The sequence below is a fragment of the Cavia porcellus genome, unplaced genomic scaffold (assembly GCF_034190915.1).
Source record: "Cavia porcellus strain 051 isolate PalLab524CR breed Dunkin Hartley unplaced genomic scaffold, mCavPor4.1 scaffold_12, whole genome shotgun sequence".
Classification (NCBI taxonomy): Eukaryota; Metazoa; Chordata; class Mammalia; order Rodentia; family Caviidae; genus Cavia; species Cavia porcellus.
Window position 1 is genome coordinate 5,672,179 of NW_026947495.1, and position 16,654 is coordinate 5,688,832.

Genomic DNA, 16,654 nt, shown 5'->3' on the forward strand with positions numbered 1-16,654 from the left:
GCCACCTTGCCTTGGAGTTAGGTGATTATGGGCTGAAGCCTCTACAATCTATGAGTTAAATAGACCTTTTCCCTTTGGGGAGTCAAGTATTTTGTCTCAACAATGAAAGAAAAGTAACTAAGACCAGACATTTTGTCACAATGATGAAGAGGCAGTAATTCTGGTATTCAGTGGGTAAAAATCAGAAATGTGATAATCATACTGCAGTGCCCAGGAAGCCTCCCACAACAAAGAATTATATTGTCCAAATGACAGTAGTGTAAAGAGAGCTTCAGAAACCTTGTTGTGAACTATGAAGTTACTGAGCACTCTAAATTAATTTAAAGCTAATGTGATTTGGTATGATATAATTATTTTGACATGTGAAAACCCCTGAAATCTAGATTTGGATTCTATTTCCTGGCTGTAGACATTAGCTGTACCTCCTAAGGCAAGTCACTTCACCTTTCTATGCCTGTTCCACTGCCACAGTAAAATAAAGAGGGACCATTTAAGGCAGCATTCCAGGGCTCTAAATCAAGCTTACATGTCTGACTAAAACCACTAAAGATTTTAAAAGACAGGCTTTTTGTTGTTGTTTGTTTGCTTGTTTTTAGCATCAGGTAATCATCATTCTCTTCAGGAATGATAAGAGTTCAGGTGGGACTAGAAATACTCACATTGCTGTTTGCAATCTTACTTCCTAGGTAACAGTATCAATCTGTAATGGAAATTGTGAATGTTTTCTAACATTATCTATTTGATTTCAGGAACAACATGCTAAACTTAAAGTTACAAATTCAAGTGTGAATGTCAACTTCCCCCTCCCCTACACTACTGGGATTAAACCCCAAACCTTTGAATGAGCTACATATAATAACAGCCTTTCTTTTTTTCTTTCTTTCTTTCTTTCTTTCTTTCTTTCTTTTTCCTTTCTTTCTCTCTCTCTTCTTCTCCCTCTTCTCTTTTTCTCCCTTACCTTCTCTGTCTCCCTCTCCCTCCTCCTCACTCTCACCTTCTCCTCTCTCTTTTTAATTTTGAGACAGAGTCTGAGTCCGAAATTGCCCAGGCTGGGCTCAAACTGTGATCTCGTGCCTCAGTCTCCCAGAGCAGTGGGATGACAAGCATACACCACCACCCCCAGCTTCAACTTTTCTAGATCATTTCTAGATCATACATCATTTGTATATATCAGAGAAGCAGATGAAAGATTCATTTAGGGAACTGGATGTTGAGTTGTGGTTATACAATACATTTATGTCCAATTATTTTTGTTGCCTTTTTATTGAAAGTATTATAGCAAACTATTATTTTATTATTGTTATTATTGTTAGTAGAATTTTGAAAATTCTAGTATAGATTCAGTTTCACCTTCACTGTTTCCTCAGTTTGGAACAGTTACCCCTGTATAGCCTTACCCCAGCCCATCTACTATAGGAGAACTTTTATAAGGAGTCTAGTCAAAACAAAATTCTTATCCACCTGAGACATGAATTTTCTGTCAGCACTTTTGTAAGTTAATTCACACTATTATTCTATGACTTTGCCTTTTTCTGGCCTCCACTGCGTTTTCATTTTTAAAATCCTACCCTGTGTCCAAAATGTAGTCCTCTGCCTCACAAAGCTGTCTTTGATCACCCTCCTCAGTTCTATGAAAATTTATCTCCATTCTTTTAATTCTGGTGATATCTATCGGCACTTATGGATTATGCATGTAATATCTGACAGTAATTTTACCTCAGTACAACCAAATCTTACATTTTCTGCTCAGTGGTGAGTTCTCTGGGTCTTCCTAACCTACTCTTTTGGGAAAATCTTCTGCTTCTTGGTACTCTTGACTCTAAGCTCAGCATGGAATGATTTCATCTTCATCTCATCACCCCAGATGTAGCACATGTCATGCACTTGATAGGTCCTCAGCTTGTCCTTGTTTTTCTGGTGTTTGCATGGATTTATGACCTACTGAATAAATTCAGTAGTTTATTATCTGTCAATTCATATTAGCAGTCTTCATTAAAAGTTAAGGAAGGAGAGATTTTTCTAGGGCAATTCTTATTTAATTATGGTACTTAATTAAAATATTATGGTTAACACTTTATTAGACTCCTATTAAGATTTTAGCTGTTCAAATTACTGTTAACAAACCTTTACAATTAACAGTGCCTGACATACATCATGGAAATGCCAACAGACTATCCCGAAGCTTCACTGGGTTGCATCAAATTAAAATGTGTGATATGAATTTTCAGTGTTTCTTAGTAACTAGGAGCCATGTTGAGCTCCAGTGTAATTTGTTTTAACCTTTTTTTCCAAATATACTGAGTCTTGGGCAGGCATGTTAGCCTCAGCTGAATAATGAGTTGGAGGTTCTGCAATAGTAAGAAAGGAAATTATTCCAGCCTAGCATTTAACCCATTAAGAGTTCCAATGTGTCATCTGAAGGGCATTGGTATGAAACCACTGGCAGATAGTGAGCTCTCCCACAGTGTTAAATTAAGTAATACATAGCACCAAAAAGATTTAAATTCTCTTCAATCAAAGGAGAAAATTAGAACAGTGTTTAATCAAACATACAGAATCAACTTTTTCTCTTCCTTTTGCCTAATCTCTAATCACTTTCTATCTGTGTACATATGGAAATGTATATACACATACATATACTGTGTGTGTATAAGAAGTGATCAAACTATACAGTGAATGTTTAAATTTTTAAAATTCATTACAGTAAAATATACTTTGCCATTAATATCTTCTTCCAAGTACTCCGTCTCACCCAAACACGCTTATTCCATCATTCATATCATTTTTGAAACAATATGGAAAGTCCTTCTTCATGAGTGTCATTATGAGGTATAATTAAAAATATAGTGAATGCTGCCTCTGCTGAGTACCTTGCAGTGGAAAAGCAGGCTTATAAAAACAAAATGTGTCCTCTTTCACCTTATTCACCAAATGTGGCACCATGTGACTTCTGGTTCTTCCTCAAAGTCAAAATAATTCAGAACCTCAAGGTATCCACAACAGTGCAATTAAAGACACTCATGAAAAAAGATTTCCAGAACTGCTTCAGAAAGTGGTAAAAATGATGTGGTATACTTGAAAAAAAATTTTTTTTGTCTTTTTCGTTTAGGGAGATGAATAGCAAGATGTCTTTTACTGCAATAATTATTTTTTAAAATTGAACATTTACTGTAGTTTAGATCTTATTTCATGTGCATGAATGTATATGTGTATATATGTGTACTTTTTATCTCATATATCATTTATTTTCTACCAGGTCCTGATCCTTGTCTTCTCTGGCTTCAAAAAATCTGAAGAAACCAGAGCTTTACAGAAAGCCAAATAAATGGTTGTGCTCTAAAAATGGGATTCAAGTTGGAATTCCTTTGTAATACACCTAATTAATTTCATAGTTAATTAATTACTGGCTTATATAATATAGGGTAACTGAAAAAGAATTGCACATTGACCATGCAGACCCTTAAATATCTCACTGCGCAACTTCTTCCAAAGAAAGAATCTCTGGAATCTCATGTTTCATCTCCTTCTGACTGTCATTTCAGTTGTCAAAAGTAATATGCTACAAAGCAGTTAGAGACTGTGAAAAGCAGTTGATGTGTGACATAAGAGGTTCATACTGAACTTTCATTGAATTAGAGAAAAAGCCAATATAACTGCTTTACAATGTAAGGTTTTCAAACTGCAGTCCATTCTCCAAATCTAGCCTGCTGACTATTTTAAATAAAGTTTTATTGGAGCACAGCTATGTCCATTCATTTCAATATTATCTACAGTGGTTCTACTATAAAAAAATCAACAGAATTGAATATTTGGAACTCAGAGTTTCTGTCTTCTGGTAACTGTTTAGTGCATTTCTAATGGTTGTCATGACTCATGGATTTATACACTACTTATAGCTAAGTCCACAATTAAACTGTAAAATCCCTCAAGGTACTCTTCTATACTCTAGTGATGCTATAAAGCCCAGCAGAGAGTCTATAGCAAGCATGTTACAAATATCTGATAAAATGACTAAATTGAGTTTTTATCATAAGAAAATAAATCTTGCGTGAATAAGAAAGAACATTTTCTTAGTTTTCCTTTACTATATCTGATTTTCCACCTATCTTATTTTCCTACATTTCTCTTATTTTCCTACATTTCCTACATTTCCTACATGTTCACTTCCTATGTTTTTATGTTTAACTACATCATTCATGTACTTTGGAAAGAATTTGGGAAAATTAAAATATAAAATTCAGTTTGGGAAACACAAACTATTAAAGACATATCTCACACATTTGCTTTTTATCCCAGGGATCAAAATGAAGAGGACTGATAAAAGTGGGAAAAAGCAACTCAATTTATTATATCTTATTTTTTAAATGTAATAAGACTTTGATTAAGATGTACAGTTGAAAAGGTATGGTATGAGTTATAAAATTAAACAAAGTATGATTTTTGGTATGAGAAGCTTAATATCTTGTGGATAATGTTAATAACATTTTGTAATATTTTAAGGTTTACAGTATACCATAATCATTTGATCACTACAGTGACACTGAGAAATGGATTGTTGCAACCTCCCAGCTTATCATCATCACCTCATGTGATTGCTTTACTTTTATAAGATGAAATTAATTGCAAGTATAAACATTTGTCTTCTGATTCCTATGGCTTTCTTTAAATTACCCAATCTAGTATTCAGCAAAGTAACTTTTTTTTTTTACATTTTTATCGGTACCAGGGATCGAACTCACAACCGCCTGCTTGCAAGGCAGGTGCTTATGCCGCTGAGCTAAATCCCCAGCCCCACAAAGTAACTTTTTTAAAGTATCCTAAAAATGTACATTTTTAGATTTGAGAATAATCTGGCAACATTTTGTCTCCTTTTATGTTAGTTATTAATAAGACTAATAATCAGACTTCAATAAGCCTTGCATATCTCCTTTACACTCTGTACCTTGGCCAATACACTGGGATGATTCAATAAATGCTGTACTGTTTGAGGATGAGTTTGAAACACTGACACAGGACATAGTGTTGTGCTCTTCAAACCCCCTTGATCTGTTTACATTGATATTAATAGATGTCTCTGGGCTTCATTCACAGACCAGAACACTTCAGGTCATACTGGCCTGCTGTACTTAAAAAAAAAAAACTGTTAAATATTTTGGGAAGTTTTTTAGATAGCTGTGAAAAAGATTGAAAAGTCCATAAATTAAGATGTTGTCTGAAGCACAGGTGTACAGAACAATTATTCAGCATAACAAATAAACTTGTTTTTAAATTATTCCATTTGTATTAGTGTCCAAAGAGGATGTTTGATAATTAACAGTGCACAGCAAGTAAGCAGAAAATACTGATGTAATAATTTTCAACTTTGTTTTCTGTCAAAACTGATACAGCAATAATTTGTTCCTATACCAAATTTTAAAAATGGATTCTACATACTTTCACTACTACGTCACGTAACTTAATACTTTCTTATAATTGTATGTAATTGTATAGTATTACAAAGTAACCATTTGAAAATATAATCCATATCTGATGACATTTTTAAGACTTGGACTTCCCAAAGCTATACACATTAAGGATGAATTCTTTACACACTACATATTACACATATTTTATCCTGCCATGTATAGGGTAAAACTGCAGATAGACAATAATTTACACTCTACTATCACTAGAATTCTTTGGCAATCTATTGGAGAGCACCATTTTCTTACCTTGTAGATATTTAGATGAAAACTAAAGAAAATGTATAAACCCGGAATGTTGGCTAGAACCAACTGAGAATTTCTAGTTTACAGCTGCTTATTTATCTTTTTGTTTCTTACACTGAGTTTCAAAAACTTAAGTAAATATCAAAATTTATTTATTAAGCATTTTTGTACATGTTGCCAAATCAGATGCTACTGTATATAAAGAAATGGTGTAATACAGTAACACCATCTGACACTGCAAATAATTTTTGAAATGCTTGTAGAATTTTAAAAGAAAAATGTAGAAAATTCTGTATTCTTTAATTTATCCCATGTGGCCCATGATTTAAAAACTTATTATACAAGTTTTTGATAAATATTTGTATAATTTTTAATACCCAGATAGTATTATTTAAAAATACAGCTTGTTTTTTTTTCTAAATTTTATTGAAAGAGAAAAAAAAGCAAAACAGAAAAAAGGGTAGTAATAATACAGAATTTCAAAAAAAACACTAGGAAATCACTAGTTGATAAGTTACATACTATCATCTTAGAAACAGTTCTTCAAGTTACAAAATTAAAGCATACAAAAATGGACATTCAAACAGTGAGATTGCAACCAGTTCTGCTCAATGACCCAACAACTTAGTAATATGATTATCAATCCTATACACTTAAACATACATGCAGTTATATCCTTTAGAGCATTTTCTTTTCCTCTCTTTTTTACAATAGCAATTACACATTTTGATTTTATTACTCCTACAGTTCTTACTATTTTTTACATTAGAGATACAATGTGAGATTTATAAATATCATTCTTATTTATTTCACTTATGAGGATAGTCTCAAGTTGCCTCCATTTCAATATGAAGGCCTCAAGATCATCCTTTTTATAGCTGAGTAATATTGCATTGTATAAAAATACCACATCTTTTTCATCCACTCTACAGTTGATGGGCATTTTGGTTGTTTCCAAGATTTAGCTATTACAAATTGTGCTGCTATGAACATGGGTGCACATATTTGACTGTGACATGATCTTTTCAAGTTTTCTCAGAAAATACCCAGGAGAGGAATAGCTGGGTTGAATGGAACTTCCAATCCTCTTCTGAGAAATCTCCATAGTGATTTCCATAGTTCACCAATCTGCACTCCCACCAACAATGGAGCAGTGTTCCTTTTTCCCCACAGCCATGCCAGCATTTGTTATCAGTTGATTTCTTGATGGTAGCTATTCTTTCTGGAGTGAGATGAAATCTCAACGCTGTTTTAACTTGCATTTCTCAAATGACCAGTGATGGTAAACATTTCTTAATGTATTTATTTGCCATTTGTATATCTTCATCTGAGAAATGCAGATCTCGTCTTTGAAAAGGATCTTTGAATTTGGGGGGCTTGATGTTTTTCAATACTTTATATGTTCTGGATACAAGTCCTTTATCTGAGAGGTTGCTGGCTATAATTATTTCCCATTTTGTGGGTTTTATTTTCACTCTGTTGGTGATTTATTTTGAAGTGCAGAAATTTTTCTATAATATGAGATCCCAGTTGCTGATTCTTTGAAGTGTTTCTCGTGCAGTTTGCATTTTGTTCATGAATTCTCTGCCTACCCCTATATCTCCAGGACTTCTACCTACCTTGTCTTCTAGTAGAACAGTGTTTCTGTTTTAATATTAAGATCTTTGATCCATTTAGACTTTAGTTTTGTGTATGGTGATATGCATTGGTCTAGTTTCAGTTTTCGGCATGTGGAAAGCCAATTTTTCCAACACCATTTATTAAAGAGGCTATCCTTCTTCCAGTGCACATGTTTAGAACCTTTGTCAAGTATCAGGTGGCTGAGTGTCTTTGTAGCTGTGTTTGCATCTTCTACCCTGTTCCATTGTTCCTCAGGTCTATTTCTTTGCCAGTACCATGCTGATTTTCTCTGTGGCTTTGTAGTATAGTTTCAAGTCAAGAATTGAGATGCCTACTGCCTTGCCTTTGTTGCCCAGAACTGCCTTTGCTATTCTAGGTTTCTTCTGTTTCTAGATGAATTTTAGGAGTGTTTTCTCTAGATCTGTGAGGTATGTTAATGGTATTTTGATTGGGATTGCATTAAATCTCTATAACAGTCTTAGGAGTATGGCCATTTTCACAATGCCGATTCTTCCTAGCCAACAGCACGGAATATTCTTCCATTTTCTAATGTTCTCTTCAATCTCCTTTTTTGGCATAGCACAATTTTCAGCATATAGATCTTTTACATTCTTAGTTAGGTTGATTCCTAAGTATTTCATATTTTTAGATACTATTGCGAAAGGCAATATTTCCATAATTTCTCTCTCAGTGAGTTTTTTGTTTGTGTACAGGAATGCTATTGATTTTTAAGCACTGACTTTGTATCCAGCCACACTGCTGAATTTGTTTATACCTCTAGTAGTCTATTAATGGAGTTTTTTTGGGTCTTCTATATAGAGTATCATGTTATCTGCAAATAGTGATAGTTTAACTTCTTCCTTTTCTATCTGTATTCCTTCTATTTCTCACTTTTGTATGATTGCCCTGGCTAGTATTCCCAGAACTATATTGAATAGAAATGGTAATAGTGGACATCCTTGTCTTGTTTCTGATTTTAGTATGAAAGCTTTCAGATTTTGTCCATTTAGTATAATATTGGCTGTTGGTTTGTCATAGATGGCCTTTATGAGATTGAGGTAGACACCATATATTCCAAGTTTCTGAAGGGTTTTTATCATGAACATGTTTTAGATTTTATCGAAAGCTTTTTCTGCATCCATTGAGATGATCATGTGGTTTTGGTTTTGTCTCTGTTGATATGGTGTATTACATTTATTGATTTGCATATGTTAAACCATCCCTGTATTCCTGGAATGAATCCCATTTGGTCATGATATATAATCTTCTTGATGATTTGCTGCATTCTATTTGCCAGTATTTTATTGAGAATCTTTGCATCAGTGTTCATTAGTGAGATTGGCCTATAGGTCTCCTTTTTGGTTGGGTCTTTCTCTGGTTTTGGTATGAGTAATACTTGCCTCCAGGAATGATTTAGGGAGGATTTCTTCCTTTTCAGTTTCATTGAAGAGTTTAAGGAGTATTGGCATCAAATCTCTAAATTTCTTGTAGAATTCAGCTTGATCCAACAGGACCTGGGATTTTCTTTGGTGGTAAGTTTTTAGTTATGTTTTCAATTTCAGTAGCTGATATTGGGTTATTCAAAATTGTTATATCTTCTTGGTTGAGTTTTGGTAGTTCATGTTTCTAGAAATTTGTCAATTTCCTCTCTGTTTTCCACTCTGTGTGAGTAGAGATTTTCAAAGTAGGTATTCATGATCTTTTGAATTTCCATGGAATCTGTAGTAACTTCCCCCTTTTTAGTCCTTATTGCATAAATATGGGTGTTTTCTTTTTCTTGATAAGGTTAACTAGAGGTTAACATTGTTTATTCTTTCAAAAACCAGCTTTTTGATTCATTAATTCTTTTTTTTATTTTCAATTGCATTGATTTCTGCTCTAATCTTTACAATTTCCTCTCTTCTATGAGCTTTGGGTTTAACTTGCTCTTCTTTTTCTAGAAGCTTGAGATGAAGCATTAGGTTGTTTGTGCTCATTCTATTTTCTTGATATGACAATTTATTGCTCTATATTTCTCTCTTAAGATTGCTTTCATTGCATCCCACAGATTGCAGTATGTTGTTTCTGCATTTTTCATTGAATTGTAGACATTGCTTTATTTTTCTCTAATTTCTTCCTTAGCCCACTGGTTATTCAAGTTTTTTATTTAAGTTCTATGTATTTATGCAGGTTTTGCAATTTCTTTTGCCATTAATTTCCAATTTCAGTGCACAATGGTCAGATATTATGCATGGGATAATTTCAAAACCTTTCCAGTTACTTAAGCATGTTTTATGGGATAATATATGTCTATTTTGGAGAATGTCCCATGTGCAGCTAAGAATAATGTGTATTCTGATGTGGTTGGGCGGAACACTCTGTAAACAGCTACTAAGTCCAATTGCTCACAGGTATGATTCAGTTCTATTATTTCTTTGCTGACTTTTTGTCTAGTTTATCTATCTCTTTGTGACAGTGGGGTACTAAGGTTCCCTGTTATAATTATGTTCTTGTATATTTGGTTTTTCATGTCTATTAGTATTTGTCTTATACAGTTGGGTGCTCCTGTATTTGGTGCCTATATATATTTTAACTGTTAGTTTTTCCTCTTGAATTTTTCCGCTAATGAGTATACAGTGACCTTCTTTATCCCTTTTAATCATTTAGGTTTGAAGTTCACATTGTCTGCAAATAGAATAGTTATCCTTGTTTTTTTGGGGTTCCTGTTGCATGGAATATTGTTTTCCATCCCTTGCTTTTAATCTAAGAGTTTCCTTTTGGGTGAGATGTGTTTCTTGTATACAGCATATTGTGGGATCATGTTTCTTGATCCATTCTGTCAACCTATTTCTTTTGATAGGTGAATTGAGGCCATTTACACTTATGGATATAACTGATATATACTGGCTCCACTTTGCCATGTTATGTTCCAGTTGCTTGCTTTCTGCTTTTTCCCCTTTGTTTAATTGCTTGTCCTACCTGGTGGTTTCTTTCTGTTGTTGTTCTGGGATTGTGGTCATTTTTATCTCTATCTATGTCTTTCAACTCTCTTTCTAGGGTTGGTTTGGTGGACATGAATTTCTTCAGTTGTTCTTTGCCATGGAAGTATCTTGTTTCTCCATTAAATTTGAAGGAAAGTTTTTCTGGGTACATCAGTCTGGGTTGAAAGTTGTTTTCTTTTAGGACTTCAAATACTTCACTCCAAACTCATCTTGACTTGAGGGTTTGTGCTTATCTTTTAATATTAATTTTTCATAGAAGAGCTTTTGAAAGTAGTTACTTAAGACATGCTATATAAAGCAAACTTTCAAGGATTTATGAACACTATAATATTAATTTTAACTTCATCCTAATGAGACAGCAAACCAGAGTGCCTCCCAGTATGACACTAAGGAAAGTGAAGTGTGTTCAAAACATGTTTGATCCTTATAGAATCCAGAAAAGAAGCAATGTACTGTTAAATTAGGGATCCAGTTTTATGATGTTAACACTTTGGTAAAGATAGCATAGTGTCAAATGCTTAATACATATACCTTATGTTAGCTAACTACTTATTAAACTAGGTTAAAAATAATTAGAACTTTGAAAGTAAATTGGCACCCCAAAGATAGAATGCATTACTTGATTTCTTTACCTATTTATCACCATTACTTTTTTCATCAAGTTGATTCAGATTTTAATTTGGTAAGTTCACAAGCCCTGTTCTAGTTTGCAAACCAGCACTCTTTTTGCTATAATTTTAAGTGACCTAAATTTATATGATGCTCAGCTAGAAGCAATGCCAATATGAAACTAAGAAATCATTATGAGCTATTCTTTAATACTGTTAAATATCAGAAAAACTAAGAATTTCAAAATATGATTAAAAGATTATTATTTGCATGCTACCAGCATAATAATATGTCTTAACCCGGACATGTACAACCCTGTTTTTTGCAAAGAATGTTTAGATATATCAGGTTCAGGTACTTATATAAGCAATAACTATGGGCTATTTTCGAAGGGCAGTGGTAACTCTATATGCTAAAGTGCTTTTATACATAGTATGTTTCACTTTTATTCATAGTATGCTTAAATTCAGTTTTATAAAGAATCAAAAATGTTGCTTAAAGATTATTCTAAGGATGCCTGCTAAAATTTTTTACTAACTTTTTATTTGGGAGAAAATTTAAGTTTTACTCACTTTTTATTTAGGAGAAAATTTAAGAAAGATTAGGCTCTGGAACCAGACTTCTTGTGTTTGACACCCACCTCCTTAATTACTATTTCTGTGACCTTAAGCTAAATGTATCAATTTTTTGTCCCTCAATTTCTTCACTTATGATAAGGCTTAATAATAGTACCTACTCTGTGGTGTGGTTAAGAACACTGAGAAAATACACTCAAATCCTATGAAGAGTAACTGGTACCTTTGTACACTATGTCCATAAGTTATGAAGACTTTTGATAATTATTATTTACAGTCACTGATTACTTTCTTAAGGATAAAGACATAATATTTGATATTGAACAAATCTGAAATATAAGAATGTGTGTCCTACCAAATAACACCAAAAAAACTCTTGCAGGCAGAAAATTTTTTTAAAACTCTGAAATTAGTGGAATGCGACCACCAACATGCAGAAATCTAACTAGAAAAGCTTAGTGAATCAAGAATATTTTCCTTAGTGAAAAGAAGAAATTTTTTTTATTGTAGCAAATCATAATGCTATTGGATACTGTTAAGAGGAAACAGGGGCCATCTGGAGTAAACAATTCCATTCTACTGTGTGGAATAGATTTAAAGAGCAGCTGAATAGCTAGTACATAAATAATATAGGCCGTTGGCCATATAATTTCAGAGATTAACAGAATGAACAGCAGGGGGTGTAGTGGTGGTTAATGAGAGATAGAAAGAGTTGCCCAGCTTCCAGCATCAGTGTTTATGGTATAGTGGATTCCTTTATTCAAAAAATATGCTGGGGACATTATTTTGATTCTTTCCAGTCATCTGAGTCTTATAGAACCTTGATATTCTACATTCTTTCATTCTATTGATAATTTCTCAAATTCATTATCTTCATATTAACTTTTTACTTACAACCATTACTAGTGGTTGCTTTCCTCTTAACTAATCAATAAGTTCAATTTTTAAAATTTATATTAAGCATATTTTTAAAATATGCTTGGAATCTATGTTTAAAATCATTGTTTCATACCTATCCAATATGATCTACATGGACCTTTTTGGAATTAGACAGGAAAAAGAAGAAAGAGAAATTTGACAATTTTTTATTAGCTGAAATACTTTTTCATCATAATAAGTTTTAAAACATGCATAGAAAAGAAATATCTCCTTTTATCTAAATACAGATGTGGAAATTGCCCTGTAAAAATCTACAAGATTGCAAAAGAACAGGTAGAATCACATTGAAATTTTTAGTGTGCTCAAATATTAAATGGCACATCTCATAGGTAGTATGTTCTGTTAACCCCACAATATTACTATCATTTTCTCTGTTTATTATGAATTCTACAGCTAAATGTTTGAGTTGCCTTAGACGTATATATGTAACCTTTTAACTTTAATTATTCTAGTTGAATTATTTTAGGAATTTGTCATCAATGCTAGTTCTGAATAAATGCTAACTGAAGAAAATAAGATTCAATGATTTAAGGCTTTATGCTCACAGCAGGTGAGACTCCTTCCAAGGCAAAAGTTTTGTGCAGCAAGAGTTGAGCAAACATCTATCAGTGCACCTTGCAGAAAAATAATTTGAGCCTTATGTCTTTACAATTGTACTTTAAAGATCAGTCACAGAAAAGATGAATAGCTTGGCAGCAATGTTCTCACTGGAAGATAATATTCCAGTTTTTTCTTCAATTAATTCCTCTGAAGCAGAATAACAAGTAACGTAAAATCATTTTCAAGATGCTGTATGTGTACACTTTTATTTCTATTTCTGTATTCATTGAAATAGGCAGTTTATGTCATAATACTCCCAGAACAAAGACCAAGTTCCCTGAAGGTTATGAGAACTCTTGAATTTTCCAGAAGAAATATGACCACATGAATATCTATCTATCTACCTATCTATCTATCTATCTATCTGTATCCATATATTCACATGGTCATATTTAAATAATGAAATATGCTAGATTTATAGCATGTCTCTGGTAAGTCTGAGGAAATATGCCACGTACATTAATTTTAGTCAGAGATTCAGAGTGGATGTAGGCACTTTGGAGCAGGCATCGACAATTAGTAATTAGCAGTGAGTGGTTGGAAGATGAAGGCTAAAAGGATTTGGGCAGCTGCTGCCCAAGAGTATCTTTCACTCTTGGAAAAACGGGTTTTCAATTGATATGTTTATGGTCCTTACTCAAGGTTTACGGATCAGAAAATGAATCTGTGTGTGACGGAAATAAACTGCGTGTTTTCTTCAAGTGGAAGTGAGAAGGTCATGTAAGGACAGTATATTAATCCTTTTGGCACTTCACAGCCATTTCTTTGCTTTATTTTGCCTGGGGGGGATGCATAGGGCTGAGAGTAGACACCCCTTACCGTGGACCCTGGGTGTGATTCCACCGATGATAGCAGGCCTCTCCTGTATGCAAGAGCAATGTGGGAGATTCCAAAGTTCAAGAGTAGTTGTGTGTCTTGGCTCCCTCTTTGTTTTCCTTCTTCAAATGCTTACATGGTGTTATTTTTCCTTGAATCGCACCAATAGTGATAAGTGGAAGAATTTTCCCCGCCAGCAGGCTTAGAAACAGTGTTCATGTCTAAACCTTCTTAGCTATCTGACAAATGATCACATATGGAAACTCATGCATTGCAAGATACACAGCAGTTTCACAGCTTTCTTTCCTTTTCATGAAGGCCAACCTGAATAAACAAATGACAGAGATTGCATGATTGCTCTGTCTCCAAGAATTTTCCCTGAAGTTCCCCAATCTTCAGGGGCACAGTACTGCCTAAACTTGTTTCTATTACATTTCACACCCAGGGCAGAGTTCTGCATGTGGAAACACTCTGCCCTTGCTCTGTACCTTGTTATATAATAGCCACAAATGTTCACGTGAGTCTATTTGTTAAACTATGAGGGTGGGTGAGTACAACTCTAAACCTCAGTGTAGTTTCTACCAAAAAGGAAAACTTAGTTTGTAAGCACAGGTAGAGAGGTGCTTTTACCCTAAAGCTTGTGACTACATTCTGAAATCACCAAGGACAACTGAGACAGAAAAGGTTGGACTTAATTGGTCCTGAGTGCAGAAAATTGGGGTGATCTTAAGGTGTTTAATAATTTGCTTTATTAGCTAGTGGCTGGCATGATATTCTCAGATTCTATCAGCTAAAAGACCAATGTGCTTATTTAGGTTTATCTAACTGGTGAAGTCATATGATTTGATGACAGTCTATTTGGAGAGAAAAAAAAAAAAGCAAGGGGAGAGTAAAAGTGCAAGGATATGAACTGGAACTCAAAGAATATTCATTAAAACTTCATATTTCATGCAGATAAAGAGGGAAAAAGATGGCTGCAGAGATATGGCAGGCAGTCTCTTGAGTTCTGCCACTAATTTTTAACTTACTGCTTACTTATTTGTTCATTTATTAATTTTGTTTTGGAGGAAAGATAGAGTAAGAATGAATTCGAGCATCTAATTTGATAATCTCACTCCTACCAAGAGATTTACCTGTCTGTCATGGTAGGAAGACTCTTTATTGTAAAATCAATTCCAGATAACTGTATTTAAAAGGATAGTAATCAGGGCAATCATTTTCCTTAAAGTTGCACTCAGGGCTGGCGCGTAGCTTTATGCCTAGCACATGTAAGGCCCTGAGTTTGATCCCTAGCACTGGGAAAATAATGCACCCATGTGTGTGTGTGTGTGTGTGTGTGTGTGTGTGTGTGTGTGTGTGTTCTGCATTCTAACTTCTTTCAAATTTACTTTGGAATCCAAGAACCTGTTAGCATAATAGATATAGTTAAACTGATCCTACAGTGAAAGAGATAACTGGTAGAAAACCAAAACCACAGTGAGATTTATCCTTGTACTATTTAGGATGGCCACTATAGAGAAAAAAAGAAAACAAATGTTGGCAAGAATGTGGAACCAAGTGAATTCTTTGTGCATTCTTGGTGGGAGTGTATAAGGATATAGCTAGTGTGGAAAACAGTGTGGAAGCTTTTCCAAACGTGAAAAATAGAATTACCATATGATCTACCAGTCTCTCTTTTGAATTCAAATCTAAGATAATTGAAAACAGGTTCTCAAAGAAATATTTGCATATACACATTCATTGTTTCATGATTCTCAAGAGTCCAATAGCATGTGAGTTTACCAAGTTTTTTGATAAATAGATACATCTTAAGACCATTATGTTAAGTGAAATAAATCAGACACACAAGTTCAAACATTGCATTGTTTCTCTCATGTGAAAAATCCAAAGGGAAAATAAGGAGCAACACAGAGGATAGACAAGGGGAAGCAGGAAAACCATGTTCATATGGGAAAGATAACAAAGGAGGTGGAGGGGGAAAGAATTTTTAAAAGGGAAGGGAAAAGTGTTCACAAAGCTTTTGCAAGTATCTATGATGAATGAGATCATTGTATATGGCAAATATGTACAAATATTTTTTTAAATACAGTATTTACCTATAATGAAATATTATTCAGTCTTTTTTTAAAAAAAAGATATCCTGGCATATGCTACTATAGGGATGAGCTCTGAAAATATTACACTAGCTGAAATAAGCCAGCCACAAAAAGACTAGTACTGCAAGATTGCATTTCTATGACACATCTACAGTAGCTGAACTCTTTAGAAACACAAGTAGAATGGTGGTTTCCTTGAATGACTGGTAGGAAAAAAAGGAAATTATTGTTCAGTAAGTAGAGAGTTTCAGTTTTACTAGGTGAAAACTTCCAGATTTCTGTTATACAGTCATATATATTAGTTAACACTACTTCATTATACACTTCAAAATAGTTACGGAGGTAAATTTTATGTTATGTGAGTTTTACTTTAATAAAAAGGAAAGTAACTATAGCTAAGGACTAGGTGAAGGTCCCAGTAAAACCTGAATTGTAACGGTAAGACTAATTCATTCTATAGATTATTTCAGTAACTCCTCAATCAGTACTTTCCTATATTCATGACATTAAGCCTTTTTTGGTAAATGGCCTCATACATTTTTGGAAATAGGCTAGGCAGAACAGAGCAATACATGAAGAGTAAGAATTCTCATAGTTTATCTCTTCAACTATAGTGATCTTTATCTCAATTCATTTCAGCAGGGCTAGGGATTTAGCTCATCAGGCAGAAGCACCTGCCTGGCAAGCACTAGGTCATAAGTTCGACCCCT